This window comes from Apteryx mantelli, chromosome 18 (genome assembly GCF_036417845.1).
Source record: "Apteryx mantelli isolate bAptMan1 chromosome 18, bAptMan1.hap1, whole genome shotgun sequence".
NCBI classification, from domain to species: domain Eukaryota; kingdom Metazoa; phylum Chordata; class Aves; order Apterygiformes; family Apterygidae; genus Apteryx; species Apteryx mantelli.
Window position 1 is genome coordinate 11,768,857 of NC_089995.1, and position 15,234 is coordinate 11,784,090.

At 49.3% G+C, this 15,234-nt stretch overlaps 1 protein-coding gene across 3 annotated transcripts in view; it reads left to right on the plus strand.

Annotated features, from left to right (window-relative positions):
• The window catches only part of TSHZ2 (teashirt zinc finger homeobox 2), a 233,676-nt gene extending 228,482 nt beyond the window's left edge, over nucleotides 1-5,194 (plus strand). For all 3 annotated transcript variants that reach the window (XR_001293818.2, XR_010885982.1, XM_013951412.2), the window contains one exon: nucleotides 4,746-5,194. The gene's annotated coding sequence lies outside the window, so the exon portion shown is untranslated. The remainder of the gene's footprint in view (nucleotides 1-4,745) is intronic.
• Nucleotides 5,195-15,234: the final 10,040 nt, after the last annotated feature.

Consider the following 15,234-nt stretch of genomic DNA (forward strand, 5'->3'; position numbering starts at 1 on the left):
TCAGTCCTTTTTTTTCTTTCCTTAACCATATTTTGATGAAGCGCTGCATTTATTGGCTAATTTATACCCCGGTCGAGGTGCTACAGTAGGGGGGGGGAATTGCCGTTCGGGGGGGCCCGGTGAGGCCTGGCAAGGAGAGCAGACAGCGCGGGGAGACCCGGCGCCGTCGTGCACGGGAGACGTGCGAAAGCAAGCGAATTTGGGCCCGGGGCAGCCCGGCTGAGAGCTGCGGGAAGGGGTCTGCGTCAGCGGGAGTCGCCGGCCGCGGCGAGTGCCCGGCCCGGTCCTGCGCGCATCCCGCGGCGTCCGTCCGGGCAGGCGCTGGCGTGCGAAGCGGAGGCGGCTCTGTCACGGAGGGCTTTTGTCTTTGCAAACAAATATACGATGCAATTTATATTTAAAATTCTCCCTATAAAGACAGTATTGATCACAGATTCCAGATCAATATGTTGCAATTACAACAGGCTTTAAGGGCCATCTGTCCCCGAGCAAGAGAATTGATATAACCACCTCGATATATTTTGAAAAAGTGCTGCTGGTATGGGCCCGTGCGCTCGCTGTACGACCTGACGTATTGTTTTTGCTCCTAGGAAGCTGTGTTTAGGAGCTGCATGGAGATGTAATTCTTGTTTATTGGCCCCCCACAAAGCGACCGCAGACCGGCTTCGCTTTGGGTTTTGAAGTCGTAATAAGGTCACTGACACCGTGTTTTCCTTGGCCTCGTTTTCCGGCTCCCCCTCGCAATTCATCCCACAGCCTGGGACTTTGGGTTTGCCAAACTGTCGCTACCTTCTGCTGAAAAAGATCGGCGATGACGCTATTTAATTTCAGTGAGACGAATATCCTCTCAGCAGTGCTGCTGAAGAGCTTGAGATGGGCCTTGGTAGGTGTAAACTGGGTCTTTTTTATGGAGGAGAGGTTGGACCACAGAGAAAAGCTTGTAACCGAAGACTGAAATGCCATGCATGGAAAGGCAGGTTGCAATTCACATTTTTGTCAAGCCGAGGACCTAATCTGTCAGCACCTGAAGTCAGTGTAAGTCTTTACGTTGGTGGCACTGCATCGGGCACTAAATGGTCATTCCAGAAATAAACGCTTCCTGGATTTTTTTTTTTCTTAATTAGTTATGGCAATAGTTGATATTTTATACAAGCGCATAAACTTTAGGGTTTTGTTTTCTAATGGTCTTCTGAAGGAAAATGAAAGAATACCAAAAACCAAAAAAGACCCCCCCCCCCCCCCCGAATGGCTTTGCGGTGCTGCTAGCAGCTGCCGCACCTTGCAAACTAGAGCACGGCAACTGCAAAATGCCGGGCGAGGGGGCGTCCGTCGCCCCTGGGCCGCCGCTCCCAGAGCGGCCGCAGACCTCGCCTGGCGCCGCCGCCGCCTGCCTTGCAGCGCGTCCCGCGGCGGGCTCGCGCTTCGTTTTTACCCCCGCCTCTCCGGCTGGAAGCCAGATTCTGAATTCATTTCTGCTGGTGTCAATCCAGAGCGACTGCTCCGAACTCAGTGTATTCACCCTCCGCCTGCGCAGACCGAGCGTTGCCTCCCGGGTCCAGCCTTGGCCCCTCGCACGTTTAGGCGGTTTTGCAAACAGCTTTGCGGTCGCTGGCTCGGGGCAGATTACATCTAAAGCACGGTCTGCACGGCCAAAGTTTTACAGTTATGTCAGGGAAGCGATTGCAAAGCGTGGTTATTGATGCGCCTATGCTGGTAGAAGTCCTAATGTAAAACCAGTTGTATCGCTATAAAGCACTTTATGCTGGTACAGCTCCTTTTGCTTTGCTGGACCACTTTTATACCAGTGCAAGCACTTTTATCCCTGTGCGCTTCAGTCTACACCAGTGGCCATTTGTTGTTTTAACTATGCCGGCAAAATGTTAAGAGTAGATAAAATTTAAGATGACACTGTTGTTTCTGGTACCAAAGTGTCTGTACAATATTTTCTTTGAGAGTATTTTAAAAAGTGGAATAGCTGTACCACTGGACTTACTGCAGAGTGATAAACTTCCAGTTCATCTTCACTCTCAGCTCATGAAATGTCTTCAGACCTTTGTAAAAAGCCCTGTTTGAGAAAGCGGATTAAATACTAATCCTAGCAGGTCATGCAACTCTACCTGAGTTTATACCATCTAGCTGTGCAAACTTTTTATTCCCCTTTTTTTGATCTAAGCAAAGACAACAAATTCTTTCATTAGACTTAGATGAGACAGCAGGAAAAAAATAAAAGAGCAAGATTTTTAAAAACAAAATGAGACAAAATTTTTGCAAAACCGCAGCTCCGCCGCAACGCGACGATGGCGTTCGGGTGAAACCCAGCTCCCCGCTTGGGCTCAGCCCTGGGTGCCGGGATGCGTTTACGGCGCCTCAACGTCCACGTGCAATTGCGTCACAAACGTGAGCGATTTCTACGTTTTTCACTTACTACCTGGTCCCCGGGACATTCGAAACCTGCGTGTCTGCGGATCTCTAGGTAGAGGCACAGCCGTGTACCCCCAGAGGCGCTGCGGCGCGGGGCGCGTGCGGGAGCCGCTGGGCGGCAGCAGGCAGCGGCTCCGGGGCGGAAGCGGCAGCCGGGCGCTGTCGGCACCGAGCGAAGCAGCAGGCACCTGCAGGACGCACACCGCAGGATCTGGGCTTTGTAACGCAGCAAATGCTGGGACGTGCAATACAGGCTGCAAAAGCTGACAAGCTGAACGGCTCGTATTTGGCTCAGGGTACTTAACTGTCCTATGTCTCCGGTACGACATGCCCTCTTGTCCAGCGCTCAGGCACCGCTCGCTGATCCTTCCCTTTTTTTTTTCCTGTACATTTGTTTTGCTTTTTGATATCTTCACTATGTCAGCACGAATCGTCACAGATCCACCCCCATTTAAAATACTAGAGCGTAGTTGGCCATAATAGTAAATCCGACAGTTCTGCTCTGCCCCAGCGCTTGTGGTACGTAGGTTGTTATTGGCAGCATCTTCAGGGTACGCACGTGACCCGTGGTGTTAGTTCTAGAGTCTTGTTTTTACAAAATAAAATGAATCAAAAGCTCATTTCTCTTTAAAAAAATGTATATATACAACAAATCGCAAAAAGGAAAGATTAAACACATTTTTTTTTTTTTATATTAACAACGCAAACGGGACTCCTTTCAGCGAGAACTCCCGGCGACTTTACCCGTCGAATGTTTCGGTGCTTCTGCACTAATTTTGTAACAAGTGCATGCTGTATAGACTGTGTTGCCTGTATCCTTAGAGCGGCGAGGGCAAGCTGCTTCTCCGTGTGGACTGCAGCTTGTTTGGGTGAAAAGTTACACCTTTGATGCATTTTTATACTGTACATATTTGTATATATTAACTATATTGCCATGTTATGAACACAGATTTTGTTATATTTGCTTGTTTCTGTTTCCTACAAAAATTGGTCCATGACGGGGGATATTTTTTTTGTATAGAAACTATGCTTGTAATTTTTCCGTTTGTTTGTTTTCTTGGTCATCATCTTTTAATGGTTCATAAAGGAATTAGAGATGAGTTTTTGGAGGAACTATGAGAAGCAAGTCTGTGTTTGCATGAGACCTGCCCAGTTGCTGGCTAGAAAGGGGGGCGGGGGGGAGAGGGGAAATCTAAGGCAAGTTTTGCTTTTAAAGCATGCTTAGTCCCATGGGAAAACTCATACATGTACAATTATTCTCTTTGTATTTTATCTAATAGTGCCTGAATTTTTTTTAATGTCTTCTTAGAGGAACAATTCATAATTGTCAAAATTTGAAACATTAGCTTAATTTTGTTTTCATGACCTCTCATTTCTCCTCCTTATTTATTTTGTTGCTGTTTATAATGGGCCCCAAGGCCATTTCTGACATTGCAGTGTTCTTCTTCCACATTAAGGATGTTTTTAAAATTACTAAGATTATTGAGCCAACAGGCTGTTTTAATCAAAACCATGTTTCACTTGGTTTTGATGATTATGAATGGTCCTTACGACGGAAAAAAAAAAAAGCCTTTCCGCTAGGAGGATTGTACCACCTAGTGGCCCAAGCGCCTCAGCACAGCGATGCATCTTCCCACTATTTACTGTCTTTCTCAAAGCCTGGCTGGCAATTTTGCTTCAAATTATTTGCTTATAACTAACTTAAACTAAACAAATTGAAAATGTTAATGGCATTTTTTTTCTTTGGTTGATTGCTAAATAAATTCATATAATTTATACTAGAGGAGATTACTGCTTTTATTGTTTTGGGTTCCCCAAACCAATTATTAACAATCAGGACTATGTATCTCATTAAATTTAAATCAGGTCAAACCTATTTATCTAAGGCCTTTTCTGATTTACAAGAAGACAACTGCATTCCCGTGCACTTAAGATGTATTTCTGTGTATGATTTTGCAGCATTGAATTCTATCAATGGTGATTTTTTTTTTGTTGTTCTGCATTTTTACCACAGCAAATACATCGTTAAAAAAAAAAAAAAATCCCTCAACTTTACCACAGAAAACATTACTTTTTATGCCCAGGGATTTTTTTTTATAAAATAAAATCACTGCAGTTTTAGAACTGTAATTAAAGCCCTGAATAATAGATCACACATCTTTATCTGTTGCGTTTAAAAGGAAAAAAAAAAAAATAGCCCAAACTGCTCACATAATCCTGAATGCCTCATTTCCATAAAAAAGGTTTCTATACATATATTATTTACATTTTTAAACATGGTAATTCTTTCCTTTGTGGCATAAAATGTCTCTTTCCCACTGCAGTTATTGGAAAGCGCCTGCTCACATCTGAAATGTTATCGTAATTTGCATCAGGAAACCCAACTGCAGACGTTAAGGACTTGGGTGTGTTCAATTATGGTTTTGCTGGAGGCTGTCCCTCATTTTAATGCTGCGCTCATTGAACTACCTTGCTGAAATCTAGCTGATACGGCTCGCCATAGACGTGCTGCACAACATCATTAGCTTTGCAAATGGCTTCATTTCAGTCAATGCAGACTTCAGTTTTGGCCAATTGTAAAATGGAAATTTGAAAAGGGGGGAAAAAAAAAACAGATGCACTTAAAACATGAAAAGAATTATTTATATGATAAAAGTATATTTAGATTTTCAAAGCACAAGACTGAACAGAAGTGCTCTTTTTATGCTTTCTGAAGATGTTACTGTTAAAAGTCTTTCTACATCAGGCTTAATAAATCTGTAATGACATTTGATGGGTTGATTTTCGTGTGGGTTTTTCTTGCCTTTCTTTCTTTCTTTCTTTCTTTCTTTTTTTCCTCCCCTTTTTCTTTCTCTACGCCTGACCTGGCGCGGCTGCGGCGCCGGACCGCAGGAATGCGCCTGTTTCAGTGCAGCTGCGGCAGGATTTCCAGCAGCCTCCCTGCCCCAAATAACAGGCGTTCGAGCAAGCGCCCGGCTCGCGGCCCTGCGCCTCCCCGCGCGGCTCCTCCGTCCCCTCGCCGCGACAGCCGTGGGCAGCTGCCGGGCGGCTCGCGCGAGCGGGGCCACGGAGCCGCCGGGTCCCCACGCCCGAAACCGGCCCTCGAGCGGGCGCCCCGGGGCTGCGACAGCCCCGCAGCCCTGGCACGGGGATGGGGACGGGGACAGGGACGGGGACGGGGATGGGGACGGGGGTCCCGCGCCGCAGGGCAGCCGGGAGCAGCTCCCGCACGGACATGCGGGGCCCTCAGAGCCGCGGGCGAGTGCTGCAGCGTGTGGCGTGGGGCACACATGGGGCACGGCGTGGGGCACAGCATGTTGCACAGGACGCAGCGTGGGGCACACACGGGGCACAGCATGGGGCCCGGCGCGCAGGACATGGCATGCCGCAGGGAGCGTGGTGCGTCACATGGGGCACGGTGTGCGGCACAGGGAATGGCGTGTGCCACGGGGCACGGCATGTCGCATGGGGCACGGGGCATGGCATCGCGCAGGGCACAGCGTGTCGCGCAGGGCACGGTGTGTCGCGCAGGGCTCAGGGCACAGTGTATCACTCAGGGCACAGCACGTTGCACAGGCTGCAGTGTGTCACGGGGCGCAGCGTGTTGCATGCTGCACGGGGCGCAGCATGTCGCATGGAGCACGGTGCATTGCAGGGAGCACGGCGCATCGCTCAGGGCACAGCGTGTCGCATGCTGCACGGGACGCAGCGTGACGCATGGAGCACGGTGCATTGCAGGGAGCACGGCGCATCGCTCAGGGCACAGCGTGTCGCATGCTGCACGGGACGCAGCGTGACGCATGGAGCACAGTGCATTGCAGGGAGCACGGCATGTCGCTCGGGGCGCAGCGTGTCGCATGCTGCACAGGGCGCAGCGTGACGCATGGAGCACAGTGCATTGCAGGGAGCACGGCATGTCGCTCGGGACACAGCGTGTCGCATGCTGCACAGGGCGCAGCGTGACGCATGGAGCACAGTGCATTGCAGGGAGCACGGCATGTTGCTCGGGGCGCAGCGTGTCGCATGCTGCACGGGGCGCAGCGTGTCGCATGGAGCACGGTGCATTGCACAGGGCACGGCGCATCGCTTGGGGCACAGCATGTCGCATGCTGCACGGGGCGCAGCGTGACGCACGGAGCACGGTGCATTGCAGGGAGCACGGCACGTCGCTCGGGGCGCAGCGTGTCGCATGCTGCACGGGGCGCAGCGTGACGCATGGAGCACGGTGCATTGCAGGGAGCACGGCATGTTGCTCGGGGCGCAGCGTGTCGCATGCTGCACGGGGCGCAGCGTGTCGCATGGAGCACGGTGCATTGCACAGGGCACGGCGCATCGCTTGGGGCACAGCATGTCGCATGCTGCACGGGGCGCAGCGTGACGCACGGAGCACGGTGCATTGCAGGGAGCACGGCACGTCGCTCGGGGCGCAGCGTGTCGCATGCTGCACGGGGCGCAGCGTGACGCATGGAGCACGGTGCATTGCAGGGAGCACGGCATGTCGCTCGGGGCGCAGCGTGTCGCATGCTGCATGGGGCGCAGCGTGTCGCATGGAGCACGGTGCATTGCACAGGGCACGGCGCGTCGCTTGGGGCGCAGCGTGTCGCATGCTGCACGGGGCGCAGCGTGACGCATGGAGCACGGTGCATTGCAGGGAGCACGGCATGTCGCTCGGGGCGCAGCGTGTCGCATGCTGCATGGGGCGCAGCGTGTCGCATGGAGCACGGTGCATTGCACAGGGCACGGCGCGTCGCTTGGGGCGCAGCGTGTCGCATGCTGCACAGGGCGCAGCGTGACGCGTGGAGCACGGTGCATTGCACAGGGCACAGCGTGTCGCATGCTGCACGGGGCGCAGCGTGTCGCATGGTGCACGGTGCATTGCACAGGGCACGGCGCGTCGCTTGGGGCACTGCGTGTCGCATGCTGCACGGGGCGCAGCGTGACGCGTGGAACGCGGTGCATTGCACAGGGCACGGCACATCACTCGGGGCGCAGCGTGTCGCATGGTGCACGGTGCATTGCACAGGGCACAGCGTGTCGCATGCTGCACGGGGCGCAGCGTGTCGCATGGTGCACGGTGCATTGCACAGGGCACGGCGCGTCGCTTGGGGCACAGCGTGTCGCATGCTGCACGGGGCGCAGCGTGACGCGTGGAGCGCGGTGCATTGCACAGGGCACGGCACATCACTCGGGGCGCAGTGCGTTGCACGGGCGCAGCACAGCCCTGATTCCCTGGCTGGGTCCAGCCTTTCCGACCCGGTCGCGCTGCTGGTACCTGATGGTGAGGCCGGGGCCGGGCCCGAGGGAGGAACCCGCCATCGCTGCCCTGCTCCCTGCCCCTCCTCTGCCGGCCGAGGACACCCCAACCCGCATCCCCGACCCCCCGCGCCCAGCCCCGGGGCCACGCTGCCTGCCGTGGTGCAACGAGCTGCGCAGTGCTCAGCCCCAGCGACGCGGAGGCCGAGGGGGGGGAGCCGGGAGCGGGAACCCTCCTCCTCCTCGCCCCGCGGCCTCCGGCGGCAGCCCTCTCCAGCCTCCCCGCGCCGTAGTTATTCGGCTAACACACTTCGGAGACGGTGCCTTGCCATCCTGCCATACCCACTTTTTTTTTTTTAAGTGACTTTTTTTTTTTTTTAAGGAATATATTGCACACATTTCAAGGAACCCCTCTAGGGTAAAATAAAAAAATATATATAGATGGCTAAAATAACAAATGAATCATAAAACTTCGAGATGGAAAAGGACTATTAGATCATCCCATTTGTCTTGCTGTCTGCCAATACAGGTTCGCTCCCTGCAGATCGGCCCCCGGGGCTTCGCCCGGCCTCTCTGGCCGAGCTCCAGCCGCGGCTCCGACGGGAGCTCCGGCTCGGACTCCGGCACGGCACGGCAGCGCGGGGCCAAGCCCCGGCACCGCGGCGCTCCCCGCACGGCACACAGGCACCAGCCCCAAATACGTTCCCGAATCCACAGAAATAAGCTTTCCTCGGACGCGGAGGCTTAAGAGCCTGTTCCTGTTTGTTGCGAGGGTTCGGAGTTGCTTTTTTATTTATTTTTTTGAATTGTTGGTGCCACCCTTCAACCGAAGAACGCACAAACAACCCAAATCCGCCCTTGGGCCACGCAGCCGGACGCTTCGGCCGCAGGGCAGCTTTGCCGGCTGGATCCATCGTTGCTTTTGCTTTCGTTTTCGCTGCTTCTTAGAACCGTCTTGATCCAACAACGGTTAAACGCTTTTGCAGGAGAAGCAGGCGGGGAGGTTTGCGATGCTTTTGGGTACGGTACGACCACGACGTTACTCGAGGTGAATCCTGCCATTCGCCCTGCCCAGACACCGCGAAAGGGAGCCGGGGCAGAAGCGGCGTCGAGCGGCCGCGCGCCCCCGCGGGGCTCGGGGAATCACGCCCCAAAGCGCGCTCCGAAGCCCAGCTCCGGCGTCACTCGTCACGGGAAGCCGCTGCAGGCTGGCAGGGCGAGATCCGGAGCCCGGCCCGTTCTGCAAGGTTTAGGATTTGGGCAGAAATCGCTTCTCCTGCAGCCCCGGCAGCGACGCAGACCAACCCTCTCGGTGGCTTCTCCGAGCGTCCTGCAAGAGACGCCGGAGCCCCGGCGCGGGACCCGGCGCAGGACGGGGCTCCTCGCTCCCGCGGGGACGCAGACCCGCACCTCGGCCTCGCCGCCCGCAAAAGCGTTGGGGAAAAAAGTAGCAGCTACGATACTGCTGCTTACGAGCGTAATACTGCCTAAAGCAACGGTCTAGACGTGCGGGTGGCGGCGGCGAGGAATTGCCACCTTCGAAACATCTGCCAGGCCAACACTGCTGAAGCGATTTCACTGGCCCAGAAATATCCCAACATCATCTGGCCACGCGTTCCAGGACACCCCTTCAAACCCCTTTTATTTTATTTTAATTTTTTTAAACCCACTAGTATACCTAAACGTCAGTGTTTAGGTTTCAGGCTGTTGGAAAGACCATCGCTCGCCGTTTGTTTCTACAGGGACCGACTACAACAGCGCTGCAGTTCTGGGGTTGGAAACTCCAGGTGCTGCTGCAAAGGAAACATCAAACTAGATAAAAGAAATATTGCCCAGAGCACTATACCCTAAATATGAAACTTATTTTTTTAGAAAGGGATGCGAGTTTTATAGTAATACTCAAATTTATGGTGATGCAAATATTGCTATAGTTCCTCAGTGAACACTGCTGGCTCTCCACCAAAAAGTCCTTTTCGCTGGTAGAGTATCATTGATCTATATTTTTATAGCGGTCATGATTAAATTCCCCAACCGCGGCTTTCTGAGCGTGCGGTTCAGAGGTGGGGTGCAACCCGGTGTCACTGAGGCATCCCGGGACTGGACTCTAATTCCAGCACCCAAAATCACTGACCAAAAAACCAAAAAAAACACCACCACCACAAACTGGCATTTATTTGTAATAGGACATTCAAATATTCCCATTTAGTTAACAAGACCTGAACAACAACATTACAAGTGTTCGAGGATTTTGTTTGCTTGTTTTTCTGAAGTAATTAATGAAATATCAATAGCTCTGGATAAACTCATCCCAGAACACATTCAGGTTAAATTAACAAAATGAGAAGCCCTTGAGCTTCAAAAAACAGCCATAACACTGGGTTACAGAAGGGAAAATCAGATCTTTCATGTAACAAAAGTCCATCTGTGAACAACTGTGCTGATGCTTTAAAGATGACCAACTTGGGCTTTGGGAGTCAATCAGGAAAACAACAAAAATTCTTATCGGGAAAGAAATTTTTCCACCTGAGAGCAGATTCTGTGAAAGTGTCGAAGCCCCGGAGTCAGGCTCCGGTTAAAGAGACTTTCCCAAGAGCTGGTTGAACAGAAATGCTGCCTTCGATTAGCTTTTAACCTCCAGTAACGGCTGCAGGGAGAAGAGAGAGCAGGAATACAAACCCCAGCGCGATGCTACAGGTAAAGCAGAAAGAAACAGAAATCGAGGGGGGACAAATCTCGCGGCAGCCCGGCTCCGTGCGGTGCCCCGATAGCGGAACCCGGAGCGGGAAGGTGTTTCACCGCGTAGGTGGAGGTGTTTCGCTTAAAGGGGTGTTTGCAGTAAAGTTGACGAAAAATTGAGGCTGGAAGACGCGTCACGTAGAGCAGAGAGGCAGCGAAGCACACGGCCACTTCTCCCAAAACCTGTGCGCGGACGCGCAGAGCGTGTCAGTCTGCCGGCGGCAGCGCTGCGGAGCCTTGCCGGGGCTTTGGTGAGTGGAGGGAGGAAAAAATGCAGATTGCGTGAAAATGTGTTTTTGAATTCTAATTTGACCGAGCTGTTCTGACCTTCTCTCTTTCTGAACTGTATCTGCTTAACTTTGACATTAAAATTGTGTTGTTTTTGCTCAAAATTACTTTAGTGAGCTTTTTTCTTACTTACATTTTGGAGAATGTAAATATATATAAAAAACAGAAGTACCCTAAACTGAAATGCCATATTTCATGACAAAAAGCAAACTATTTTTTTGATTTGAAGGGGGGAAAAGAAAACATTTTCTGTTTCAAATCAAAAATATTTCCTGATTTTCCAGAATTATCAGAAACCCAAACAGTCTGTTGTTTCCCTAGCTCACACAGGCTCCTCCTGTTCGCTATTTCCCACTTGCTCCTGCAAATTACACCAGAGATGGAGGGATAAAATTATGGAACTGTTCTTTGGAAACAATTATTCAATAGGAAGAAAAATAAGTAATTGCATTTGATCGAGACTTTCGCAGTGATGAATGAAAACTTTTTAGAGTGTAAAATGAGTTTTAAGTACCAAAGTATTCCACAATTATAAATAATTATTGGACCAGCTTTGCTCATGAAAAGGAGTTTTGCACTTAAAATTCAGTCAGACAAATGTCTGTCTCAAAGTGACATATACCACATTACATAACGCGTCACTTAATCATAAAATCTTGAGCAGTAAAGAATGATGGTAGCCAGCAGCTAAAACGCACACTAGATCTGCCTGGTAGCAGCACATTTAGCAAATATTGATAGGCCGAGAAGCGTAAATCAGAGAGAGCATTTCTGCATCTACAGATTTCCTCTGCTTCATCTCGTTTGGCAGGGAAGTGTTCTGGTTACGCTTGTGATTTCTGCCACCCAGATTATTTAAGTAGGTCAACATCTTTTTGCATGTACAGTGTATTCTGGGGCAGCTCCGTTTGTTTATTTTTAGCCACATTTATGCAATTGCTAATTAGTTTAGGAATCTAAAGTAAACTTGGCCTTAAGATATGCAGCACTGCAGCCTGGCTAGCTGGTCTGCTCGTGCTGGCTGGTCTCCTCGGCGCGGGGGCTCGTCCGGGCTCACACTGCCATCTAACGCCCAGACGCCGTCCCAGCCCTCACCACGAGGAAACGCGACTCGCGATTACAGGAGTTACGGTATAACCTTGATTACATGGAGCCATTAAACTGAGAGCCCCTTTTAGGCATCCTCCTTCTGCTGAAATGCTGTTGGAAACCATCTCTCTGTCCACACTACAACAGCGACCGCTGTTCACAGGAAGGAGAAGGAGGGATATTCGTCGACACGTCCCACCCAGACTGGAGTCAACGGTCTTGCCCTTTCTTGCAGAAGCCGCAAGGCCCTTGTGAAGCACTGAATTATGGCAGAGTGAGGTTCTGAGATGGGGATGGAAATCCTCACCACCCTCACTTGGAGAAGGGCAAGGAGTTGTCCCACGTGTCCCGATCCTGATGATGTATGACAGGGCCGGAGATCTGAAGAGCGAAGGCGGCTGGGACACAGACTCCTGACAACACAGAGATGCCGAGAACATGCTACATCTTGGCCAAATGCCCTCCACCAAGCAAAAAACTTCCCATCCTCAAACTTCAGAGTCCCTTTCTGCTGAGCAAGGCCTGGGCTCCTGGCTCCACGGAAAGCATCCACATGGACCTGCGACTTGCCCGGTCCGAGCCAGTTGCGAGCTTCGGGAGCCAACGGCACTGCTATTCCTCATACCGGGATCTAAGAAGAACCTCAGGGGAAACAGAGAAAGGAAACTTCTAACCAGGGAGCATCTAATTCTGTAGCTTGCTAGCTCCAAGCTTCATTCTCCTGCACAAAGATCCAAGTTGGCCCTGATTTACGTAACAGAAGTATGCCACCCTGTGTTCATACGAATATATCCAGAAGGAATATAAAGCTGCTATATCTGCCCTAAGCACATCAGGCTCATTTTAGCTAGAGACAAAAATGGAATTAAGAACAGATGATCTGGGAAGATACCACATCCTTACATTTAGTTCTTTAAAAGAACGAGCAATGCTATACCTCCAGGTCCATGGCCAGAGCAGAGACAAATATGGCACTCTGAAACGTGCTAAGCAGACAGAAGTTGTTTCCTAATACGCAGCAGACTGCTCAGCCTGGAGTTGCAGGCCAATAGCTACTATTAGCACCTGATTTTTGTAATATTCCACATAAGGCCCAATCCTGTACTCAGATTATTTTATCAGTAATGAACTCCAAACTGAATAAACCTGCACATCATACAACAGACCCCTCGTATAGGTAACAGCACATGGCAGAATGGGCAATCTTGTAATTAGCATGTACAATTACTCAGTCTGCATAATTACACAAGCTAGGCATGCTGGAACATGTTTACAAATGATAGATCTCATTTTCTCTAGTAATCTTAAATCACATGAACATCTTCTATAGGAACTACTTTAGATATTATGAATTAATATTAAGATGAAATTGAATTAAATGTACTGATTTTAATGTCATGAATGCACTCATAACTATTTTTCCCCTGAGAACCATCTGCAATTTAGAGACTTACTAATCCTAATTAAATGCACTTTTCTTAAGTGGGTGCAAATGAGCAGAGAAATCTGTTCAGTAACAACATACTTGCCTATTTCCCTCTTTTACAAAGAAGGGGAAGAGGAAACTGTGTTACGATTTAGATCCTCCCTAATACGAAAATATGATGTTGCTTCCTCATAATTTAAAGAAACACAATAGTCCTTTCAGTATCTTACTGGTAATTCATTAAAAGCCTAAGAAGGTCCCTCAAACAAGTGTTTACAATTAATGTTACCATCCAATTGATCTCAACAGTTATAATTACTGTAAAGAAACACTGTTTTAGTCATGTATCCCGGCATTTTAGAGATTCTAATTCAAATTCCTCTAATACCACCCTGCTTGGAGGAAGTGAACAGGACACAGCACTTAGCAGGTTATTATGCCAACTAGTTACCGCAGGGCTGAGGGAAACCCAAGCAGAGCATCAAATCCAGAGCACATCTCACCTACCCCTGTAGGACTAGGGAACCTTTATTATCATGGATGTTGAAAAGACACCCTAGATTTATTCACTGGCTCTCTTTCTTTTTGATTTTGGCCTTCACCAAAGACTAGTCTCAACCTTTCAATTAACCCAGCTTAGGTTAGGAATAATGTTTATCTCCAAGGAACTGGATAAAAGCTTTAGTAATATTAACGTCAGCTCACAGCTTAAAAAAGTTATAATACAGGCAGGGTAACACCAACACAAGGACTCCAAAACCTTTTGAAGATGCAAGAGATAAAGCCAAAATGACTTCTGAACCTTCAGCTGAATATCCTTGTAGGGGTTCAGTATCTTTAATATTCCCCCTCTTGATCAACTAGTGAGACTTTCCCTTAAATTTGACATTTACATTCAATGTATTTTTTTTAAATCAGCTTGCATAGCTAACAAACTAGCATGGCAATGTAGGCATTTGATACCCCAAAGTCCATGGAATACACATCTGTTTTCTGTAAGTCAGTGCAGCTTACCTGAAGCTACTAACAGTGAAAGGAAGGGTACTCAGCACTCCCAGGAGGCACCAAAGGAAAACCATGGCTAACAACCAAGACTTACAGAATTCACACACATTTCTCACATCCCCTCTACAACACTGTCATTCAGCATTACATAGACGAAATTTCTTCATAGCCATGTTCATATAAGCCCAGCTAAATGTCATATTATCAAGACTCCAAGACCCATCATTTGGGTACCACAGATGCTGTAAGGACTTGCTATTTCCAAAGCAAGCAATGGATTCACACATCATTTTGTTCTTAAGCTCTTAAAGAGTTTCCCCCCCACCCCCCACCAGCACTGCTTTTGCTTAGTCAAGAAGTCTAGATTGCTTCTACAAACCTTATCGCAGCCACAAATGTCAGCCTAGCAGAGAAATCAAAAGTTAACCTGTGATGCCATGGAGGATCAGGTCATTCATATACACACTCTTATCTGATGAACTCCTTCTCTTAAGGAAGAGTTGCCTCTGACATCATTTCTAGCTGTTTTCTCCCAGCTCATAATCTGGTTTTGAGATATTGTTAGAGGTGTTGCCAAGGTCTGAAAACCTCAGCTAAGAACACATCAGAAAATTTCTCAGAAGTTTCTGAAAAAATTCTAGAAATGTTTTAGAAGAATTTTGTTTCAAAGATGACCTAAGCCCATTCTAACACTGAAGTGTCAAAAAAAAAAAGTCTCTTGCTCTTTATATCTTTTCTTCCTATGACCACAAAAAATGCATACAATAGAGCTAATCTCCTTTGCTGAAGAAAAATAACTAAGGGGAAGAAACAAGATGTTTCTTCATTATTTAAAGAGTTCTCCTCTAGGCCTCACAGCTGGATTTTCTGGGAAGTGACTCACTATTTTCATGAGTGACTGAACAGTGCATGAATTTGGTTTTGGTTATTGGCAGTTTTCTCTTTATCCCCCTCCCCCAAGGGTGTGAGTATGATGAAAGGTCAAGTGAATACGCAATTCCAGGCAACTAGCTTTA